At 34.9% G+C, this 22,771-nt stretch overlaps 1 long non-coding RNA gene and 1 pseudogene across 4 annotated transcripts; both read right to left on the minus strand.

Annotated features, from left to right (window-relative positions):
- Positions 1-4,945: 4,945 nt before the first annotated feature.
- On the minus strand, positions 4,946-7,462 carry LOC148202958 (uncharacterized). Of its 2 annotated transcripts, none has more exons than XR_015784587.1 (6): positions 7,414-7,462; positions 6,533-6,622; positions 5,889-5,971; positions 5,571-5,603; positions 5,298-5,375; positions 4,946-4,975 (listed from the first exon to the last, which is right to left on the minus strand). It is a non-coding gene; the product is annotated as an uncharacterized LOC148202958 (long non-coding RNA). The 2 variants fall into 2 exon arrangements; XR_015784586.1 differs by having other exon boundaries at positions 4,949-4,978.
- Positions 7,463-7,802: 340 nt separating this feature from the next.
- On the minus strand, positions 7,803-10,216 carry LOC148202959 (plant-specific TFIIB-related protein PTF2 pseudogene; annotated as a pseudogene). Of its 2 annotated transcripts, XR_015784584.1 has the most exons (3): positions 8,530-10,216; positions 8,121-8,240; positions 7,803-7,832 (listed from the first exon to the last, which is right to left on the minus strand). The product of XR_015784584.1 is annotated as a plant-specific TFIIB-related protein PTF2 pseudogene, transcript variant X1 (transcript). The 2 variants fall into 2 exon arrangements; XR_015784585.1 differs by lacking the exons at positions 7,803-7,832; positions 8,121-8,240 and having other exon boundaries at positions 8,323-10,216.
- Between the last annotated feature and the right edge of the window lie 12,555 nt (positions 10,217-22,771).

The raw sequence follows: 22,771 nt of genomic DNA on the forward strand, positions 1-22,771 counted from the left end.
ATGAAATTGAATTGAATTAAACAAAATTAACGAAAATCGTAAGTAAATGAAATATCAGACAGTACTTAGAATGACTTGACTTATAATGACCTGAGAGATTGATTAATGGAGGGAACTGGAAATTGGCGGCAATTAACATCATGACATTGCATTAAATATCCATTTCGCTTAACTTCGAAAAGCTCCCACTTACACGAGAAATTACCCGTGAAGATGAATGCTCGGTTGAAGCTAGGAATAAAAAGGTGTTATGAGTAGTTAAAAAAACAATGAAATCATATTAATTACAATATATTCTTAAAATTTTTAATTCTTAAAATTTTTAATTTCAAACTATAATACTGGATTAGTATATTCTGTGCCTTTCCCGCCTGCTAGGAAATTACAGCTGAGTTATCACTGAATCTGTTCACTACAGTACTCTGATAATGTATTTCAATTGACATTTTAGGAATCTGAAGTTAGGGAAGCGCGAAAACTGAGATCAAGTCATGAGAACACTGACCTTTTGAAGGAGAAATTATTGGAGGAAAAGAGTCACCGGGAATGGGCAGAATCAGAGCTATCCAAGTTACAGGATATCCAGTTAAACATGAAAAAGTTAAAGGATCAAATATCATCGTGGAGAATGATGATTACATACAGACACATATATAACAATAAGTCACATTATCACGAGTACACACAACACAATGGGGGCTGCTAACTAACTTAGATCTGGTAATAAACCCAATCCTTTTGTATATAAATAAAATCATACAACAATCAACGGTGGAGATTGATAACCCAGTTTAGACCATGTTATAAACCCTACCCTTATTGTTACTTAATCAAAATGGTAATCATTGTTACTTAACCGGTTCTTGCCCATTTAATTTCCGGTTTCAGCTTATATAAGACTTCATTCACACGGTTCTCTATAGTTTTTTCCATTTTCGGTACTATAGTGCCTCATTTGAGCTAATGATTTCTTCCTAACCTTTATTTTGGCTTAGCATAACAGCATATGTTACTGGCATCACGCAGAAAATAAGCTCAGAAGCCATTATTGTGATGGAAGATGAGAAGTTGTGATTACAATTGAAACAATTCGCTAAACAGTTTTTGTTTCCATACATGACTTAATTATTGTGCATACTTGTTAAATGTTATGATATTTTTTTATAATTTATAACCATTATAAATGATAAGAGTTTGGACAATGATGAGACTTGTACAATACACCACATCCTTCTCAGTTTATTTTTAGCTTTAGCACAATAATATTGTTGATTATGCTATCAATTAATTATGAATTATGCTTTGTCCCATGATCAGGAATGTAAACCATGTGAGGTCTATACAAAAGAGCAAGCATTGGAGTACCTTGAATTGGTCAGCTTGGACAGATGTAACAAATATCCAGCTTTGTTACCATATTTTACATCATGTTTCCCTCGTAACTTTGTGGAGTTGGTCTTCTTTAAGTAGATATACAAATTCCTCAGTTTCTCCTTTTGCAGTTTTACTTTGTTTTGCATTAGATACACAGACATAATAACTATTCTTATGTATTTATTAATGACGTGCACTGACCAGGTAAATCCTGACATGTATCCAAACAATTCAGCTGAAAAGGTTTCATCTTTTTCCGTCTCTTTTTTTCGTGAGAGTGATTTTTTATACATTAGAATGCTTTAATAAAATAATTTATTAATCTCACATTTTGTCTTTGATTTTGTTGTTGGCATTTGATTCTTTTTTTACAGGGAGAAGAGCATTTTCATTACTAGGAGATGTATTTCTTGCACATATACCAGTAACGATTTCCTTCAATCTTAAATGTCTTATAGTGTTTCTTTGGGACAATTTGATTTCATTCTATTCATTTTCAACTCATGTAATTTGACTTAGTTGTGTTTCGTTTGTTCATTACTTCTTATTTTGTTGTCAATAGATGAACGAAGATAATTTTCATCTAAAACGTATACATGCTGCTCTTATGATAAGACGCCTAATGGATGTAATTTAAAAAAAAAAGAACCTACTGACAAGATTGTGTCTACTTCTCTCTTGCTTTCTTATTATTATTTTCTTTTATAAATAACGAGTTTATTATTATTAATATAGAAGAAAAAAAATAAAAAATGTGAGAGGTTAATAAACTCTTATGAACTAATAAAAAAAAAGTAAGATAATGTAAAATATTCAACAAAGATACGTTGATCTAAGAAACACACTCGTGGGTATGAAACTACATTGTTCTTCATTAATTAAAACTGAAGCAAATACAGCGTATATATTGCACGGGAGAATAGAGTTGTCCTTTACTACAGAGGTTACGAAAAAACATAACTAAATCAAACACTAACTGATAATAATTGACATCCCTAACATATGACTTGTCATTAGTTTTTTATATTCACAATTGTTTCTTTTAACTCAGAATTATATGGGAAACAAGCGGTTCATTTCATCTGGCCAGTTAATGTCTTTACTTTTTGAGGTACGATTGTGTTTAATTTGTCATCTTGCTGGCAAATATACTGTAGTTGGTTCATTATTAATTTTAATTCAATTATTTAATATTCTTCTTTTGGTTTAGAATCTATTCCAGTCCATGACAACTGCAATTAAGAAGGTGGCTAACAAACTATTAGAAAGGCCTGTGCTGTCAATTTTGACATATCAGATGTAAGTACGCTGAAAATTCTTCAATCAAATATAATCTTACTAAAGTTGTCCTGAATCTGTGACTTGTCTTAGTAAGATTATATTTGATTGAGGAATTTTCAGAGCGTACTTACATCTGATATGTCAAAATTGACAGTGTTGCCAAGCCTTTCTAATAGTTTGTTAGCCACCTTCTTAATTGCAGTTGTCATGGACTGGAATAGATCCTAAACCAAAAAGAAGAATATCAAATAATTAAATTAAAATTAATAATGAACCAACTACAATATATTTACCAGCAAGATGACAAATTAAACACAATCTTACCTCAAAAAGTAGAGACATTAACTAGCAAGATGAAATGAACCGCTTGTTTTCCATATAAAAAACAGTTGTGAATATAAAAAACTAATGGCAAGTCATATGTTAGGGATGTCAATTATTATCAGTTAGTGTTTGGTTTAGTTATGTTTTTTCGTAACCTCTGTAGTAAAAGGCAACTTTATTCTCCAGCGCAACATATACCCTGTATTTGCTTCAGTTTTAATTAATGAAGAACAATGTAATTTCATACCTGTTAAGGAGTGTGTTTCTTAAATCAACACATCTTTCTTGAATATTTTACATTATCTTACTTTTTTTTATTAGTTCATGAGAGTTTATTAACATCTCGCATTTTTTATTTTTTTTCTTCTATATTAATAATAATAAACTCATTATTTATAAAAGAAAATAATAATAAGAAAGCAAGAGAGAAGTAGACATAACCTTGTCAGTAGGTTTTTTTTTTTAAATTACATCTATTAGGCGTCTTATCATAAGAGCAGCATGTATACGTTTTAGATGAAAATTATCTTCGTTCACCTATTGACAACAAAATAAGAAGTAATGAACAAACGAAAGACAACTAAGTCAAATTACATGAGTTGAAAATGAATAGAATGAAATCAAATTGTCCCAAAGAAACACTATAAGACATTTAAGATTGAAGGAAATCGTTACTGGTATATGTGCAAGAAATACATCTCCTAGTAATGAAAATACTCTTCCTCCCTGTAAAAAAAATCAAATGCCAACAATAAAATCAAAGACAAAATGTGAGATTAATAAATTATTTTATTAAAGCATTCTAATGTATAAAAAATCACTCTCAAAGAAAGAGACGAAAAGAGATGAAACCTTTTCAGCTAAATTGTTTGGATACATGTCAGGATTTACCTGGTCAGTGCACGTCATTAATAGTTATTATGTCTGTGTATCTAATGCAAAACAAAGTAAAACTGCAAAAGGGAAAAACTGAGGATTCTGTATATCTACCTAAAGAAGACCAACTCCACAAAGTTACGAGAAAACATGATGTAAAATATGGTAACAAAACTGGATATTTGTTACATCTTTCCAAGCTCACCAATTCAAGGTACTCCAATTCTTGCTCTTTTGTATAGAGCTCACATTGTTTACATTCCTGGGACAAAGCATAATTCATAATTAATTTATAGCATAATCAACAATATTATTGTGCTAAAGCTAAAAATAAACTGAGAAGGATGTGGTGTATTGTACAAGTCTCATCATTGTTCAAACTCTTATCATTTATAATAGTTATAAATTATAAAAAAATATCATAACATTAAACAAGTATGAACCATAATTAAGTCATGTTTAAAATGTACGAAAACAAAACCTGTTTAGCGAATTGTTTCAATTGTAACCACAACTTCTCATCTTCCATCACAATAATGGCTTCTGAGCTTATTTTCTGCGTGATGCTAGTAACATATACTGTTATGTTAAGCCAAAATAAAAAATAAAGGTTAGGAAGAAAGCATTAGCCCAAATGAGGCACTATAGTACCGAGCATGATTGCTTACTTACTTTCCCTTTTTGTCAGTGTCCGTGATTATTCTATTCTTTGCCAAATGCTTTTGTATCAAAATTACCTGTAAAATATTACAATTTCAAAGAATAGAATTAGCCTAGATAATATTATACTTGAAAATTAAAGTATAAAATAATTCTAGAGGACTTGATTGATCCCTCTCATAATCTTCTATTTATAAGAATAAATTGATACAAAAATACATGATAAATAGGATAATTTACTAAGGATATAAATTCAAATTTCAAATTAACGAATACAGTAATATACTAAGGATATAAATTCAACATTATACCATATTAACATATTTAACCCAGACACATTTGCAAATAGGAAAATAACAGTAGAAAACAGAGTACAACAAGGTAGAAGAATACCTTCACATTTGGAGGCTCTTTTAAACGTGAGCAAATTAGGGGACTTCCCCGACATTTTCGGTTGCTCCTGCTGAATATTTACTAATTAACATCATATCATCATCTCAACAAGAGCGCAAAAGATAAAACTAGAAAGTACGCCACACAAGAACATGATCTGAATAAGGTGTTGTAATACTGGAAGCTAAAAGTTAGCAATAAATATTTCATGCTAATATAGGTTTCTCCTTGTTACTTCAAAACTCTCAGCAGATGAGTGATAATCCAGTCTCCAGACCATATATAATAATATATTTGCATATTCAGCAGCAAATTAAAAGGAAATTTGAGTGTGACAAACAACAAATGAGTATGATCAGAACTAACAAATATAAGAAATAAACTCCAACCTGCAAAATTTCAGGCATTTTCTGGCCTTTTCCATGTACAAAGTCAATAAGATATGCCAATCCATAATTTGCATAATCCTGCAACCACACCACTAAATCAGTATTTTCTTTAAGTGTACCAACAGTGTAACTATTTTAATACTAAGATCTTAAATGCATACCAACCAAATAATTCTAGCACTTCAATATTTACACAAGGATGAGATGTTCCAAATAAAAATAAATAAATTATTTTAAGAATTAGATATTCAACAAGGACAGGAAAAAGTTTACCTGCTTAGAACTCAATGTAGTCAACCTTTCATCCTGAAAAGGCATAACAATACAACATAAGAATAATTCAAAATTTGATGCACACAAGTACATGCATGATCACAGGCACAATATAGACAGTGTCTAATAAAACAACCAACCAATATGGGGGAAAACACAAACATTATTTTGTGACAACTTAGATTAGATATTTTCGTTCAAATGAAAATCAAATAATCAATCCGAACTCCTAAATATCCATCATCATACGTCTATTCTAGCAAGACAACCATGATGGCAATCAACTGGCCAAAACAAGAAAGTGAACACATTACATACCATTTGTTCCACTGTTTGTTGCAAGAAACCCAAGTCCTCAGGCTAAAAATTATGATTGAATTTATTGAAGAGAATCAATATACCTGTTTTGAAGTTGTATGGTCAAAAGGTGTATATTGTGAGCAATTGTAAAGATACGGTAACTGGTCTATGGCAGAATATAGAGTTTACTTAAAAAAAATGTTGAATGTTTTGCCCTCAATAGAAACTATCATGCTCCCAGAAGAGGTATAGAAGGAGGGAAAGTATGGAGCATATCTAATATTTACAGAACATGATCTTCCACTACTAACTAAAATTCAAGATTTATAAAGTACTAAGTATAATGAATAAGAATAAATCAGATGATATGCATGGGAGCAGCTTCATTAGTGGTCACTAATAGGGATGAGACGACAGCCCAATGGAGGGTTTTGCTGTAACTACCACAGTATTCACTAACATTGATATCCATCAAAACTGAGTTCCAAAATCAGTAACTTGAAAAGAATAGTTGATCCATTTGATTGGAAAGAATTAATAAGTAAGCACCAGCTCAATGGTAAATAGAAAAGGAATGTACGTAAGAGCATTTTAAATTTTTGTCAGGAAATCTTCTTTGATGCCAATACCAGCATAAATTTTTATGTGACGAAAGGACGCACCTCATCCTTTGTTGACCGGGCCAAATTAATCTGCTTGAGCATTTTGTCATCTAAATTCTGAATTCTTTGGATCAAATGCTTCTTGGCATCCTGCCATCATCACAATTGACAGGATATTGTAAGAGTAAAAATCTTATTATATAATTTACATATGATTTTTCATATTTAGTCTTCCAAGCATAATGATCCCCCGCCCTTATTAGGGAAAACAGATGCATTTTAGTATATTAAAATGTATAAGTTCACTTTATTGGTGATGGGTTATATCTCTTCATCTGTCCTGTGTTCTAATAAAATTAATAATTTCAGACTAATTATTTGTCATTGGGAAAACCGTTTTTTATTCAGAATACAAACTTACTTACAAAATGTAGGCAACTCTTTTCGTTTCTCTTTCCTGTGTTAAAAGTGTTGTGCAACAATAGGTCCTTAACTAAGTTGTTATGGAAATTACTATCCCTTGATCACTGCTTACCCAATCAAATCTTGCCAGAACAGATTGAGGTGGTTACATTCATGGATTTGGGAAACCTATATATACCTTGATGATATTCTTTTACTGTTTTAAGGTGTTTGTCATCATGAGTCTACAAGCAATATATTTGTACTGACCCTTAAACAGCATTTTCTACTACAATCCTACATAAGTCATCCTGTAATACAAATTAAAGCACAGTAGCAACTCCATAGAAATTCAAAGTGAAACACCTTGGTTGTCAATCATATGAATGATAGATTATAATTAATCCAGTTGAATGAAGAAGTTTTAAATTCTACATCAATGCAGTCTCAGTTTCCAGTGCAATAATTAAGCAGTACCTACCAAACATAGTTACATACAGATATAAAAAGAAAATGACAAGCAATAAATGAACACCTACAGCGATCACATCAGAGGCATGTTGCAACTTTTTTGTTAAATCTGCAACAGCTTTTTCCATACTCTGTTTAGTCACGTACATAAGATCTGAGAAGGAAATGCCCTGTTATTGGAAAGGAGAAAACAGAAATCAGAATCACAAGCAGTTAATTCAGAAATATTGAATGCATAAAATAAATTACAATAATTGTAGGGTGAATATCATCAACTTGTTACTTTTAAACGTGAGAAAATTAAGAAAACACTATAAAAATACTGTAAAACGAGAAATACAGAAAAATTTCTCATCAATCATTCAATGAAATTATTCGAAGAGTGTGCAAGAATCAAACAAGAAACAGTTTCACACCTTCCACCACATGTAACCGTAAGCCAGAGCACCCAAGGCAGCAGCTGGAACGACAAGAGATGATAAATTACCTGTCAAAAAAGAGAACTAACAATTACAAAAGCAATGCATGGATCATACAAAATACGCTCTACATCTGCATACAAGTACCAAGACGGCTGAAATCAGAATATTCAAGCTTAAACTAATTGCTTTTTAGTAACCAAGATTCAACAATAAGTAGAGTCCATTTAACTCCTATGTTAAAATAGAATACACTTAATCAGACTTCTATATCTGTTTCCGTTAAACACTAAACTTAGTATTTGTCAAGAAAATGACACATACAAATATAGAATTTAAAACTAAAATACAAGTACCTTATATAGATATATGTAGCTACAGTTTCGGACAATCATTCCAAATTCGTGGGAACCACAGGCATTTACGGTCACAGCCACTGATAAACAGACCAGCTTAAAAACAAATCTTCCCAAACCCTACAATTGGTTAAAAATGAATATTTCAAAACTCTATCATCACCAAAAACAAGCTGTAACTAAAATTTGAACAGCAATATAGTAAAAGCAGAACCAAAATAAGATGAATATAGAATCATCATTGTATCCTGATATCATGTATGTACATTAAGGTCCCTGAATTGTTAAAAGGTAACAAACAAAATTGCCATCATCATTCATACAAAAAAAAGATGTTCGTACAAAACTTGCAGCAACAAAAAATCTGCTCTAGATGGTTGTCTTGGACAAAATGTTAACTGACCATTACCATAAATTTATCTGAAATTTCTCACAGAATGCCTCTATATCTGAACCTCTCATACAATGCCAGAGTTGAACACATGTAGATCCAGTAAGGTATTGTAATGCCCCTTCTCAATTTCTTCATCTTTTACTTGATGAAGAACAAGGGTCTCAATAATGAGGTCTTCCCAATCAACATCGTCCACTACCATTCCTTTTCTCTTCCTCCTTCTTTCAGGACAAGAGCTATCTAAAGGGACAGAAACATCACCTAGATTAGCATCTACTGGATGCATAATTCGTTTTATCCGCAACTTAGCAGCATTGATTTTCTCCTTCCTCATTTTACATTTCAATTGACCATTGACAAACGATGGCGGCATTGTATCCACACCAACATCCTTCTCCATTAGTTCTTTAAGCTCAAGCTTCTTGCTCAATTCAGATTTTCCATCCCACCACTCCCTACACTCCAGAATATCAAATTGAAAAATAATCCTTTTCCGAGCATTCCCGCTCCCTCGCAATGACTCAGTAGAACGATTTCGATCTAAAAACTTCTTATACATCACAGACAAGCATTCAGTGGAAATCTGCATTCTGTCAGCATCACTTTTACTCTCCAACGAAAAATACTGTAAATCCTTCCGCGAAGTCACGCCATCAACGCCGTATTCAAATTCATTGTCATGTCTCAAGCATTCAGCAACCACATCCTCCAAGTCCACCGCAGCTCGATCAAGACCCTTCCTCTTCTCCTGAGTCTCCCCAGGATTCAACATAACCTTCCTCTCCATATACCGAATCACCAAAGGCGCATTCTTAACAATGTTTTTAACAGTAACATCCTTACCCCAAGGCAACACCTGCGCAGCCTTCACAAGCGTCTCAAGCAACTCCTTATATCTTAGCCTACAAGTTGAAACCGTAGCATGAACTTCCTTAGCCAATTCCTCCATCCCCACCACGATCCCATTCAACTCCGCCACAAACACCAAGACCGCCACCACCAGCGGAAGGGGCCGGCGGCCGGTGCTCAAAAACCACTTCACCGCACATTGAATCAAAAACACCCCCTGTTTCCGCATCTTCTCAATCACACCGCTCTCAACAGAGGAAAAAACACTCGAATTTTTAATTGTTCTTTCCAACGAATGCACAATGTCAAACTCCGGAAAATCAGGTCTCAGATCCAAAAAATCAACAACACGCTGAATCATCTTACCGATTTCATAGATGTCGCACCCCATCGTGGAGGCAATCTCCGCCATGGGCAAGGGTCGGTCCTCCCTCCGCATGACAACATACGCGCACGCGCCGATGAGCACGCGGAACCACTCACCCTGGCCAAACTCACCATCGGTTATGGTGTACACCATGCTCCTAACGTCGCTGTTCTTGGAAGATAACCCTAGACTGTAGGTTACTTCCTCGATGGTGCTTTTTGCGGTAAAGTGTTTCCTCTCTCTATAAGAGTATACGCTGCCGGAACCGGCGGTGCCCACATGGATGAAAGTACCCTGGGGACCATCGATGCCGCCGATTTGGGCTTCAAATTGGTCGAATTGCTGAATGCAACCGCAAGAAGAACATATCAACGCACCAGATTCATCGTCGCGGAGGAATGAGGTTTTGTCACAGTAGCTGCAAGAAGAAGGAGACATGAAACCCCTCGTTCCAATGAGTTTTACAAATTTAATTAAATTGAGTATACAAAAGGGGAGCACACGGTTTTGTTCAGAAACTCATTAGGGTTCGAGTGAAATCTGCCAGCAGCATCCAAGACCCAGGTTTCTTTTCCCCTCCACTTGAATCCAAAAAGAGCCGAGAGAGACCTAGGACTTCCTTCGAAGAAGGTTACCCAAGGAGGTTTGCCTCCCCTGCGCGCACACGCACCACCGCCTCCACCGGCCGATGCCACCCATCCAAGGCCGCCCTTCTCCGTCGAGTTCGGAGCCACCGGTCTCACGTTTTGCTTCTACCGCTACCTCCCCCTCCCCGTCGTCCGCGGAGTCCAACTCTCCCAGGGCCTCTCCCTCGCCTTCTCCGCGGAGTCCAACACGTTCGCTACGACCAAGCCCTCGCCAAATCCAGATCCGGCCCTCCACGCCCCTGGTTCGTCCTCGACGGCGTTGCCGTCGCCCTCGCAGCCGTCCTCTTCCTTATCCTCACAACCGGCGCCGGGGACGCGGAGCCATGCCCTGTTGCCACGGAGCTGGAGGTTTGGCGGGACAAGTTCGGAGGTAGGAGTGGTGCTTCGGTTGTTTTCCTCGGGATTTGCAAAGCTCGTGCTTGTTCTGGTTTCCGGGAACTCCCTCGGAAGAATTTTGGGCGAGTTTCCGATTGGGATTCTTAGTGGTTGGTGGATGGATATGAGCCGTGGGCGTTGACAGAGAATGGAGGAATAGGAATAGGCAGAGCATGGGAATGAAGAGAGCCCTCTCCAGTGAGAGTGAATGATGAAAAAATACTGGTGTGTGCAGCGAATTCGGAATCAAATGGGAAATGTGGTTGGGGTCGTTCAGGGTCAGAGCAGCAGAGGGGTGGAGAGCAAAATAAAAAGCGTGAGTGTCAGTGAATGATGAAGGTGCGACTTGTACGCTTTTCGTTTTTTTTTTTTTTCATTCTTTTTTAAAATTCTCATAGAAAATAAAATCAAATAAAAAAAATAATAGTAAAAAACAGAATCAAAATCATAAAAACACATAAAATAAAATAAAAAGAAAGACCTATATTATTTAGTTATCTGGATAAAATTGGGTGTTTACAGTTGCAATGAAAGGAAAACCCGCAGAAATGATGGAGCAGCAGTGGAAAGAAATTGCAAAGGAGATTTGGGATCCTCATAAAATTTTATGAGGTGAAGTCTCTTCACATAAGAATATTCTTGTAAGAAAGAAGGGAGATCTAGTAAGTCATAAAAGCTCAGAAGATCATGTCATATGCTTATGTGAGATAAAAGCTCAGAAGATCATGGCATATGCTTATGGGAGATACGTTGCAAAAGATTAATTGTCGGAACAACCGGTACCGTTATAGAGTAGCGCAGCGGAATAAATTAATAAAGCGGAAAGCGTGTAACGATCACAACACAAGTTAAAATAGTTGGTTTCAAAAATTGATTTTCTTAGCGAAATTTTATCGAACAGTTGATGATGTGCTAAGAGTTTAGGGATCAAGAAAATCAACACAAAATTTTTATCCTGGTTTGAATCAAAAGATTCTACGTCCAGTCGTTAATCACTATGAATAGTGATTAACCTTTTTTACTAAAATATGGTTTGCAGATTACAATCAGATAATCAAAATAAGCAAAGAATAGAAAACACCTTCCTTCGACAAACGAACGGAAGAACCTGCTCAGCCAACTTGAAGAGAACCGCTCCGACCTTTGACACACAAAACACAAGCTTCTCCTATTCACAAGACCAGGCAAGAGCACTCTATCACTTTGAGAACTTCCTCAAACAAACTGTATTCTCAAAATGGCATAGATCCTTTTCACTCACAGAGAGCTTCCCTTAGGCACAAAGCTCTAATACTCTCAATTGAAAAGTTCTTTTCTAAGAGCTATGAAGACCTCTATTTATAAGCCTAGTTTCGTGCAGGGTCAAAAACTGAAAAGACATCTCCCAACTTCCACTGATAATCGATTATCATAAGTGATAATCGATTATTTGTGTCTGTTATGGGGTTTTCAAAATGGTGATAATCGATTATCCTGAGCAATAATCAATTATTCTAGAGACTTTGACAGAATTAAATGAAACAGTGATAATCGATTATTCTGTGTAATAATCGATTATTTGCGCAAGCAGCTCTCTTCTAAACTGGCTCGTGATAATCGATTATTCCTCTTGATAATCGATTATTTGTGCAATGTCTCACTACATACGAAAAATTCTAAGAGTTTTTACATCATTACATTTTATCCTATACATTTGTTTCTACAAAATGCGTTTAACAAAGATGCATTTAGAGTCTTCAATTCTTCAGCTTTTATCATCATCAAAACTTTACAGTAGCTTTCAAGATACCAATGCTCCTCATTGGTAACACTAATGCAATGGTTGAATCGACAAGTCAAGAAGAAGCGGTGTTGACGTACTTGGACAAATGTCAAAGTGAAGTTTGCATGGTGAAATGTAATCTGTACTCGGGCTTAAACATAGATCGAAGTTTGTTAATTTGACTACCAAAAAAGAAAACACAAAAAGACTTGGTTCATTCTGATGTAAGGGAATCACCGGAATTATTCCTAGGAGAAGCAAAGTTTATTCCAGGAGTTTATGAGTGTATTACATCAAGAGGAAGTCAAATGTGTTGTTGTTACCAGTTCAAGGAAACCAAAGCACGAGTAGAGCTTGAAACTGGGGAAATAATTAAGTGCTTGGGCTATGCTAACAATGTGAAGGGGTATTGCTTGTGAGTTCCGCCGCTCACAAGGTTATTGTTAAGCATGAATGAAATGATGCTCCAACCAGAAGGCTTTGAAGAACAAGAAAAACTTTGTTTACAGGTTGAACAAATCTTTATACGGTCTAAAGCAGGCACCAAGGTGTTGGTATAAGAGATTTGATTCCTTTATCATTAGCCTCAGATACAACAAACTAAGTTCAGACCATTATACATACTACAAGAGGTTTGAGGATAATGATTTTATCATTTTGTTGTTGTATGTGGATGACATGTTGGTGGTAGGCCCCAACAAAGCTCTAATCCAAGAACTGAAGGCACAATTGACTAGGGAGTTTGATATTAAAGGACTTGGAACCGATAAACAAGATTTTAGGGATGCAAATTCACCGAGACAGAAAAAGATAGGAAGATTTGGCTTTCTCAGCAGTAAAACTTACTGAAAGTCTTGCGGCGCTTCAACATGCAAGAGTGCAAGCCAGTTTTACCCCATCTCCTATCAATTATCCTCAAGTATGAGTCCTAGTAGTGAAGTGAAGAGGATGGAGAAGTCTCGAGTAACATATGCATCGGTGGTGGACAACCTTATAATTGCTATGATGTGTAAAACACTAGACATTACACAAGCAGTGGGAGTGGTTAGTAGGTTCGTAGTAGGTTTAGGTGGAAAGTAGTGAAATATGGATCAGGTGTTGCATTGCGTATCGGAGAATCAGAATTAGGTGTCAAAGGTTGTTGACAAATTTATGTAAATTTGATTCTACTAAAGTTTATCAGAAGAACAAGCAACATGAAGGTAAAGCTGATGTGAAGATTTGATTAGTTTCATCAAAATCTTCAAGTAGGAGATTGTGATGAATGAAGTCCCACATTGGTGGGAACTTGTAAAGGGGTATGGCTTGATGGCTATAAAAGAAACCCCTTGCCTCCTTTGTTAAACATCTCATTCTCTCCTTTGTTCTCTCCTTTCTTGTATTCTCTTAATTTAGAGAAGTTCTTTAGTGAAAAAGAGAGGTGCTGTAAATTTCTTCCACTAATATAAAATTTCCATTTTTGACTATTATGAGTATTTTCTCTTCTCTATTTTAGTTGTGAGTGCTTGTAATGTATGACTGATAACCCAACAATATCCTCATTAGATATTTACCGTATATGTATGTATAGATTTAACTATGGGCAGTCCTAGAAACTATTTCAGTATAGTACATCTTAGTATTTAGGAATCAGTGTAGTTTAATAACTCATCGAAATACCTTATATCGAAAAAAAGTTATGAGAAACTTCTAAATGAATAGAGTTGCACCCTTTGCTTTATAAGCTTTGTTTTAGTGGCTTCTGTTGTCTGGACATTTCTAAACATTTCTTATGACTTGCAATATTATCTTTTAATTCTTCTTTTGATTTTGTCTAACTGTTTTTTTTTTTATTAATTTGATTCAATTCTCAATTTTCAGGAACTCCAATCAATGAATATAGTACCACGCATAAAACTAGAAGATGCGTGAGATTATCCAATTCAGGGAAATGCAGATATACTGTTTGGGAAAATTACAAGGCAAACAATTTCCCGTTAAACATTGTTCATGAATTTCTGCTGCTGGTTTTGTATATTAGCCTCCTGTATTTTGTAGTTACCACGAGGTTGTTTCTGAAAGGATTCTGTAGAGACTCGCTTAAACTCATGTAAAATCGTTGATTTAGAGAACAGTTCAAGTTCAGTTAGAAATTAGAAAAAAAAGGACAAAAGCGACATTGAAGTTGTTTGTTTCTAACTCACCATTTAGGCAAAGTGCACCTTGGTAACAATTGTTGGGAAAATCTCACGATACACACACTCAAATATTTTCCTGAAATTGAGTCTTATTATTCATTATAATTGAAGGGCTTTAAATAGCCATAACACTTACAATATTATGAGGAATAAAAATAAAATATCAACTATCTTAAAAATAAAATCTGCTTAATCTATCATAAAATAATATTGTACCTAGATAAACCGAAAATTATAACTACTTATCCCTATTTTATCTCTATCAAATCAAACTAAATATTATTATACCCAACAACTAATAAAATAATATTTAAAAAAAATTATTAATAAAACCCTAAAATTTAAGTTTATCCCAACAAACTCCCCCATAAACTTCTTCGTTCGACTTTCCATGTGCATCATCCTACTCCAGGTTTGCTTCTTTCAATCAAATTTGAGTTCTTCTTTTTCCTTATTGCCCTCCTACCTTTTTACCTTGGTTGACCTCTTTAATGCTTTGACTGCCTTTGTTATGTCCGACTTCTCAATGACCTTAACCAACTCGTTCCTGACCTTAGGCGATTTCTCAACCATCTCTGCCAACTTCTTCATCGGGTTCTTCTCAACATCTTCATCTTCCTCTTTGTCTGGTTCAAGAACACTAGATACTTCCTCTTCCTTTTCAAGAGTCACCTTCTTCAGCTCCTCAAGCTCAACCCTCTGTTTATTCATAATTTCATTAGCTTCCTCTAGAAGTCTCCCTATCCGCTAAATCTCTTCATCCTTTTGTTTGAGTTCTTTCTCCGGGTTTTCCTTCTCCACAATTGTTGCATCCTTTACTAAGATCACTTCATCCATTGTTGGGATTGGGCTCTCCATTTCCATTGCATCTGAGCTCTTTGCCATCAACAAGATTCCACACTCTTCTTCAACATCTTCAGTAACAAGATTTGTCTCCCCCTTTATCTCGATCTTGCAATACTTTGCAATATGACCAAACTTGCCACAGTTGTAGCACTTTGTTGACCTACACTCGTTTGCATAGTGGTCGTATTTGCCACACTTAAAATACTCCACTCTTGACTGATCTCCTCGACCTTTTCCTTGTCCTCGGTCATGCCAATTCCGCTGACCGGTTTGATCTTCATTATCATTACCTCGGCCACATCCACCTCCTCCTCTGCCACCAGGACCTCGGCTCTGAGTAATCCGAGATTTATTCGAGTCAAATTGTACCTGTAGTAATTGATTGTTAGGTTCCCTCTTTTTCTTTTTCTTCCTCAATTCGTGGGCTTTTAATGACCCAGTTAACTCCTCCACAGTGAGAGTTGACAAATCCTTTGTCTGTTCAATAGTGACCACGATATTTTCAAAATCATTCGTCAAATTTCTCAAGATCTTTTCTGTAACCCGGTTAGGAGTAACCTCTTCTCCATTCATTCTGAGTTGGTTGGCCATCTTCTGCACTCGAGCTATAAAATCGACAACTCCCTCATTTTCATCCATCTCCATATGTTCAAACTCTCTTTTGAGAGCTTGTACTCGAACCTGCATCACGCGAGTATCTCCTTTGTATGTGACCTTCAGAATTTCCCATGCTTCTTTTTCTGATTTTGCATTAGCTATTTTCTCGAATCCAGATTCATCCACTACATTATACAGAAAGTACAAAGCCGATCTGTCTTTCACTCGTGTCTTTTTTAATGCAGCAATCTAGTTCACTGTCTGATGCTTATCATCCGCGGGTTCAATGTACCCGTCCTCCATTATGTCCCATACATCTTGGGATCCAAGAAGAACCTTCATCTACAAAGACCAATTGTCGTAATTGGTATTTTCCGACAATTGTGGCACACTCATCCCATTGAATACCTTTGTCATCTCTCTCACAAAAAAATCAAGCACTCACTTTTTCTCTCACGATGTTTGACTCTCTCCTCTCTCTCTTTTTCTCTCTCTCGGTACTCAGAGCATAAAGCTCTGATACTACTGTTGGGAAAATCTCACGATACACACACTCAAATATTTTCCTGAAATTGAGTTTTATTATTCATTATAATTGAAGGGCTTTAAATAGTCATAACACTTACAATATTACGAGAAATAAAAATAAAATATCAACTATCTTAAAAATAAAATCTGCTTAATCTATCATAAAATAATATTGCACCTAGATAAACCGAAAATTATAACTACTTATCCGTATTTTATCTCTGTCAAATCAAACTAAATATTACTATACCCAGAAACTAATAAAATAATATTTAAAAATAATTATTTATAAAACCCTAAAATTTAAGTTTATCCCAACAACAATTTCATGGTTCATTGGTTCTCTTGCATGTTTCTGCCTATTTAGGCGTTGATTTACGTTCTTTATTATTTCCTTTCTCTTATGATTTGTCCATTTCCTTTCTTTGGTTAGTTTCTCTCTCTTATCCGTTTCAAAGACAAGGCAAATTTGGCAAATTTGGCAAATTGTCCAGCACCCTCTCGAAATTACCAAAATTACTCTCTCGAAAATAAATATAAGCATTGACAGTGAAGTGTGTGGTGGTTTTTGTGGTGGTGGTTGGTGGTGCTTAGTGTTGGTGTTCATGGTAGTTGTCGATGGTTGTAGGAGATGATGTTGGCGCATTCTGTGAGTTTTTGTCTAGTGCTTCTTAGTTTGGAATTGTGTAAGAGATTTCTCCAATTACACAATCAAAACTTTAAATATATATTTTAAAAAAAAATTGAAATGTAGAATTCATAATACAAAATGATGATTGTTATAATGTATAATTTAAAATATAATTTATATTTTAGATTATACATTTTAAATATAAAATTTGTAATTTTTTAAAGCATTGTGATCTTTTATCTATGTAATTGTAGTATAGTGTAAGGTATTAAGTTGTTTTGTAATCATTATACATATAAATTTATTGCTGAATCTAGAATTCCATTCCGATGAAGTATATTAGTTGTAGGATATGGAAAATTACGATATAATGAACTTTCTTAAGGTTGATCAAATTTGTTATGATTAGGCAACCTATCTTTGTGAAGGCCAGACGATCAAATTTGTTTTGGTTAGAGGACTCAAATTTGTTCTAGTCAGCAGATCTACTTTTATAATCAGATTATCAATCTTTGTTAAAATTAAATAAAACGACTTTATCCGGTTCTTTAATGTGTAAGATCATCTAATGATTTTAGTGATAAGAAATATTGTAAGTAAGCTTATATTATTTGTATCTTTAACATGTGTGCTCATGTTGAAAGTCTCTCCATCAAAATTTGTATTTGTTTCTGATCAAACTATTCAACATTTGCACTAATCATATAATTCATCCTTTGTTAAGATTAAAAATAAGATTGAGTTAAAAATTTTCTAACATGACCGAATCAACCACTAATTAGTAGGTTTACTCACTTAAAGATATTTTGTCTTTCTAATTTATTTTACATATTTATTATAATGCATTAAAGTGAATTAATTCACCTCATTATTTTATAAAAGTATAAATAAAGTGATCATTTATTTTATCAAACATTGTTATAAAGATAACACTTGAAAATTAAAATTTCAACTTACAAAACTTGACAAAAAAAATTAAACATTCAAACTATTCAATTATTATAGATTAACATCTTATAAAAAGATCAAATTATCAATCTACATAATTAGAAGTAATAAATAATTATAATAAAAATTATAAAAAAAGTAGTAAAATATTAATAAAGAATGGTTGTTAGTGAGTTAAGAGTCAACTCATCTTTAACTTAATTCAAACTTGTTTAATTCACAAGTTAAGTTGGTGAGTCTAATTTTAGTCATATTTAAAAAAAAAAAAAAAAACCAAATTTTTTCCAACCTAGTCAATTCATAATGAGCTAGATTAGTTTAGGGTTGAAATCCATTTTAACATCTCTTACTATAAGACTTATCTAATACGTTTTCCAGACGATGTACTTGTTGCTCAGATTTTTTATGTTTTACTTAAATTCAATTTGAATCAACTTTAGGAGGCTAAAATTACCAATATGTTTCTATATAAGCAAATATAAGTGATAGATTTCATAAATATTCTGTATATCTGTAATTGTCAATATTTATTTTAGGCTTAATACTCTATTTTGTCCCCAGTTTCGCTCGAAAATGTCAAATTAGTCCATCCTTTAAAAAATGCGTCAATTATGTCATCACTTAATAAAATTTGCATCAATGGAATCCCTTCCATTAAATCCGTACAAACGGCGTTAAATCCGAACAATTCTCATCATACTATCAAGACATATATCATAACATACCATACAACAGTCAAACAATAAACCACATACCACATCCGTCTCCATTACTCCTTTCACGAAGTTGTCTCCCAAATTTATATTCATCTAATGCAATATTCTTGGAAATTTCTTTATTGGACCTTGGGGAGGAATGAAATTCTCACAAAACCATACCTAAACAATAATGTTCATCTTAACATTTAGTAAAAAACACAATTGAACCAACAACACAAATCAAAATTTAACATTTTACATCAATATATATAAATTTCTGCAGCACGTAAATGAAACCATCGACATAAACGTTCCTTGTACCTTTTCGTTTCTTCAAAGCATCTGAAGCTTTGCACAAACTATGTACCAAATAACGATACACTAAACTACCCCAACAATAATTACCCAAACCACTTAGATTATCAACAATTTCAAACAAAATTGGAAACACTCTTCTGCTGCGTTGTGGAAATAATATCTCACATATCCCTATCAATATGTACAAGCTACAAAAATGAGAAGAAGGTATTTTTTTTGTGTTTTCTCATCAAACATTTGTATACCAAATTCAAATCTCTTGTTCGTGTTCCTATGTATTTCAGACATGTACTTCTTTCTATTTCTCCCTTTAAGTTAATATTTTGACCATCTAAACTCAACCCCAAACCTAAACAAAAATCCTTCTCATTCATAGACACAAGTTTATCTCCAATTAAAAATGCACTACTGGAATCCTCCCACTTAACCAATAATTCACTCAAAATATTCCTACCTACTTTAACTTTACCACTCAAATCTAAAAACCAGCAAAAATGAGTCTCCACAATCAGTGACCGATGCTCCTCTGTCAAACGTTCGTTCAAAGTATAAATATACTTTGTTGAAAATGAGTGACAAACCGTCAACTGCATCAAAGACAAACAAAATATCCATAGAATAAAAGCCTAAAACCAAAACAACAAAAAATTCAACACAACAGGGAAAACCCAAAATCCAAACACAAATGGAGGGAGAACGCATTTACCTTGCTCGTAGAAGGACCATGATTACCGGAACTTGACATTTCGCACAATAAACTCAACAAAGACGACGACGTTGACTAAAATGCCAACACATGCAACGAAGAGCAGCGAGAGAAAGAGCGAGAGCACGAGAGCCACAGCGAGAGCGCGAGAGCCACAGCGAGAGCGAAAGCAAAACGCAGGGTGGAAACTGTCACGCCCCATTAATTATTCTACTTAGTCACCTCTCTGCTTCCATTAATGCACCGTGACACGCACACCCCTTCATTAAAACGCACTTACTCACACTGCATGCAGACTGCCAAGTGTCACTTTGGAACATTCTAAAACGGTAGTGGAATCCAAGTGGCAGCAGACGAATGGACGTTTGTCCTACGTGGGAAGAGAAATTATTTTCTCTGAGAAACTCTTCCCATTCTTCTGCACACTTCATCTTCTTCCCCAAACTCTTGCTTTCCAAATTCTCTACCTTCTCTCTAGAGACCTTTCTTCTTCTCTCTTCTGTAACTCACCATTCTGCACTCCGATCACGTTTCAGAGCCGTGAGGACGATCACTGCACCAAGAGCTCCAGATTGAACCGAACAACTTACAGTTCTGGTAAGTTTTATTTGGACGCTCGTTTTTGGAAGTTCCTGCAAACCATATTCCGTTGCATAAAATGGTGTGGACTAAGTCCTTTCATTTTCTTTGGTTAGTTTAGTTGGAAAGCTTAAGTGAAACGTTGAGAGAGTCTCGGTTAGACGAATCAAGATCCACTCATTTTACGACGTTCACTACAATCCGGGTAAGGGAAGCTTATTAAATTTAATTTTTGAGTTATACTGTGTTGTATGAATGTTCTGTGAATTATACTGTGTTGGATGAATGTTCTGTGAATTATATTAAGTATGATCTATGGTATTTGATTTTGGTATATGATTATGAGGATGAGATGATGCATGATAAGTAGGAAATGTACAATTGTATGATTAAACTGAAATATGAAATAAATGATAAGATGAGTATTTGAACGTATATGATGAGAAATGTATAATGTAAATGAAACTGTGATTTTGAATTCTCTTATGATATTGAACGTTCGTCATCGAACGGTCTTTGACCGTTCGGTGTTATTACCAAATTCAATTGTAAAGGAATTCTTTCATTTGGAAAGAATTCTGTTTGAGGACGAACGCCCTCTTGTATTAGAGCTACGTTTGAGCGATCGGCCGAACGTAGATATCCTGAGTATTTTGTGAGAATTGAGAAACCTATAAAAGTAACTTTTAACTCTTAGTCATTTTGCGACGCTCGTCCCAAAGCGTACGTTATAAGTAGCGCTCGGTCTTATACTGAACGCCAGTTCTTTCCGTAATTACCAAATGATTAGAAATAACGTTCGTCATGAACTTTCATAGCGTTCGTCCAAAACTTAAATTACGTTCGTTCTAAATTTCAGTAAATTCGCGTACTGCGTTCGGTCATTAACTGGTAGTTGGTTTATTCTAACTAAATTGTACTTAGTACATTTAGTACTCGTCTTTTGTATCTCCATCCAGTTGGATTTGACTCTGAATATTGGTACTTAATTTATTCTAAGTATAAATCGAATCGTTCTAAGAGTCAGTTCATATAACTGATTCAAATGATAATGACGTTCGTCATGAAAAATGTGTCAGCTTTATTCTTTTTGAAAAGAGGAACTCTCGGTCTCGCTTTTGACGTTCGTCCTCGTTATGAAGAGGATTGAACGCTCGTCCTTTTATAAAAGTGGAACAAAGAATGAAAATGTTATTAAGAGGAAAAATTATAATGTGCGAACAGTATGAGAGCTGAAATTATGATTGTGGATTTTGAACGAGCGTTCCAGGGAGGAACGACTCTTGAATGGAAATTGAGATTTGTAAGTATGAACGTGGTAAGCTTAGATGGTGGTTCATCCTGATATTCCGTGAGTGCTCGTTCTCAAGTAGAGAGGAGTATGTCATGCGTGGGAATGGCAGGAGGTCTAGTCCATAACTGTAACTTGGACAGAACAGACTAACCTCAGGTGGCTACTGATGAGTATTCCAGTTACCCCACCTGAGTGCACGGACGCCTTAGCTACACAGGATTCATACAGTCCGGACGGTCGGTCTAGTATCAGGATTTTGGATGAAATTTATGTATGAATTGAATGTATATGTTGTGAATTTAATTGCTGAATTTGATAAGTATGAAATATCTGTTTGACTTGAATTAAATTCAATAAGCTTACCCTTGCATTTTCCATTGTGTTGTCTGTATATGTATATCCGTCATGTCTGTGCAATGATCATCCGTGTGGATGTGAGCAGATGGAGATGCTTCTCTGGAGCAAGCGCTTGAAGAAGAAATCCTGGTTGAAGAAAATCTAGTAGACGTGGAAGTGAAGGCCGAACAGTAAAGGCCTTCGGTTTTAGTTAGCTTAGTTAGTAGAGCGAGTGGCTGTGAGCGAGCGCTCTTTTCTGGTTGTACATAGTTGGACGTTCGGTCATTGTTTTGTAAACCGTTCGTCCTCACTCTTTTGTGAACGCTCGTTATTTTGTGTGTATATGTAAGGCCGTTCGGCCATTTTTGCACACTGCTCTATTTAATTGTAAAATTGTTTTATCATATTAATACATGTTAATATTCTATTATATAGTTGCTGACTGTATAATTTTGGGATGTTACATTATTGGTATCAGAGCAGTTTTGTTCTTCTAAGGACGCTGTAGGTTATGAGTGCATTGCGTTTTTGCTGTGTGCTTATTGTGTGTATAATGAGTTATTGTTTTAACTCTTAGACTTAACTAACGTTCGTTTTTC

Source organism: Vigna umbellata, chromosome 3 (genome assembly GCF_029865625.1).
Source record: "Vigna umbellata cultivar VRB3 chromosome 3, Vumbellata_1.0, whole genome shotgun sequence".
Taxonomy (NCBI): Eukaryota; Viridiplantae; Streptophyta; class Magnoliopsida; order Fabales; family Fabaceae; genus Vigna; species Vigna umbellata.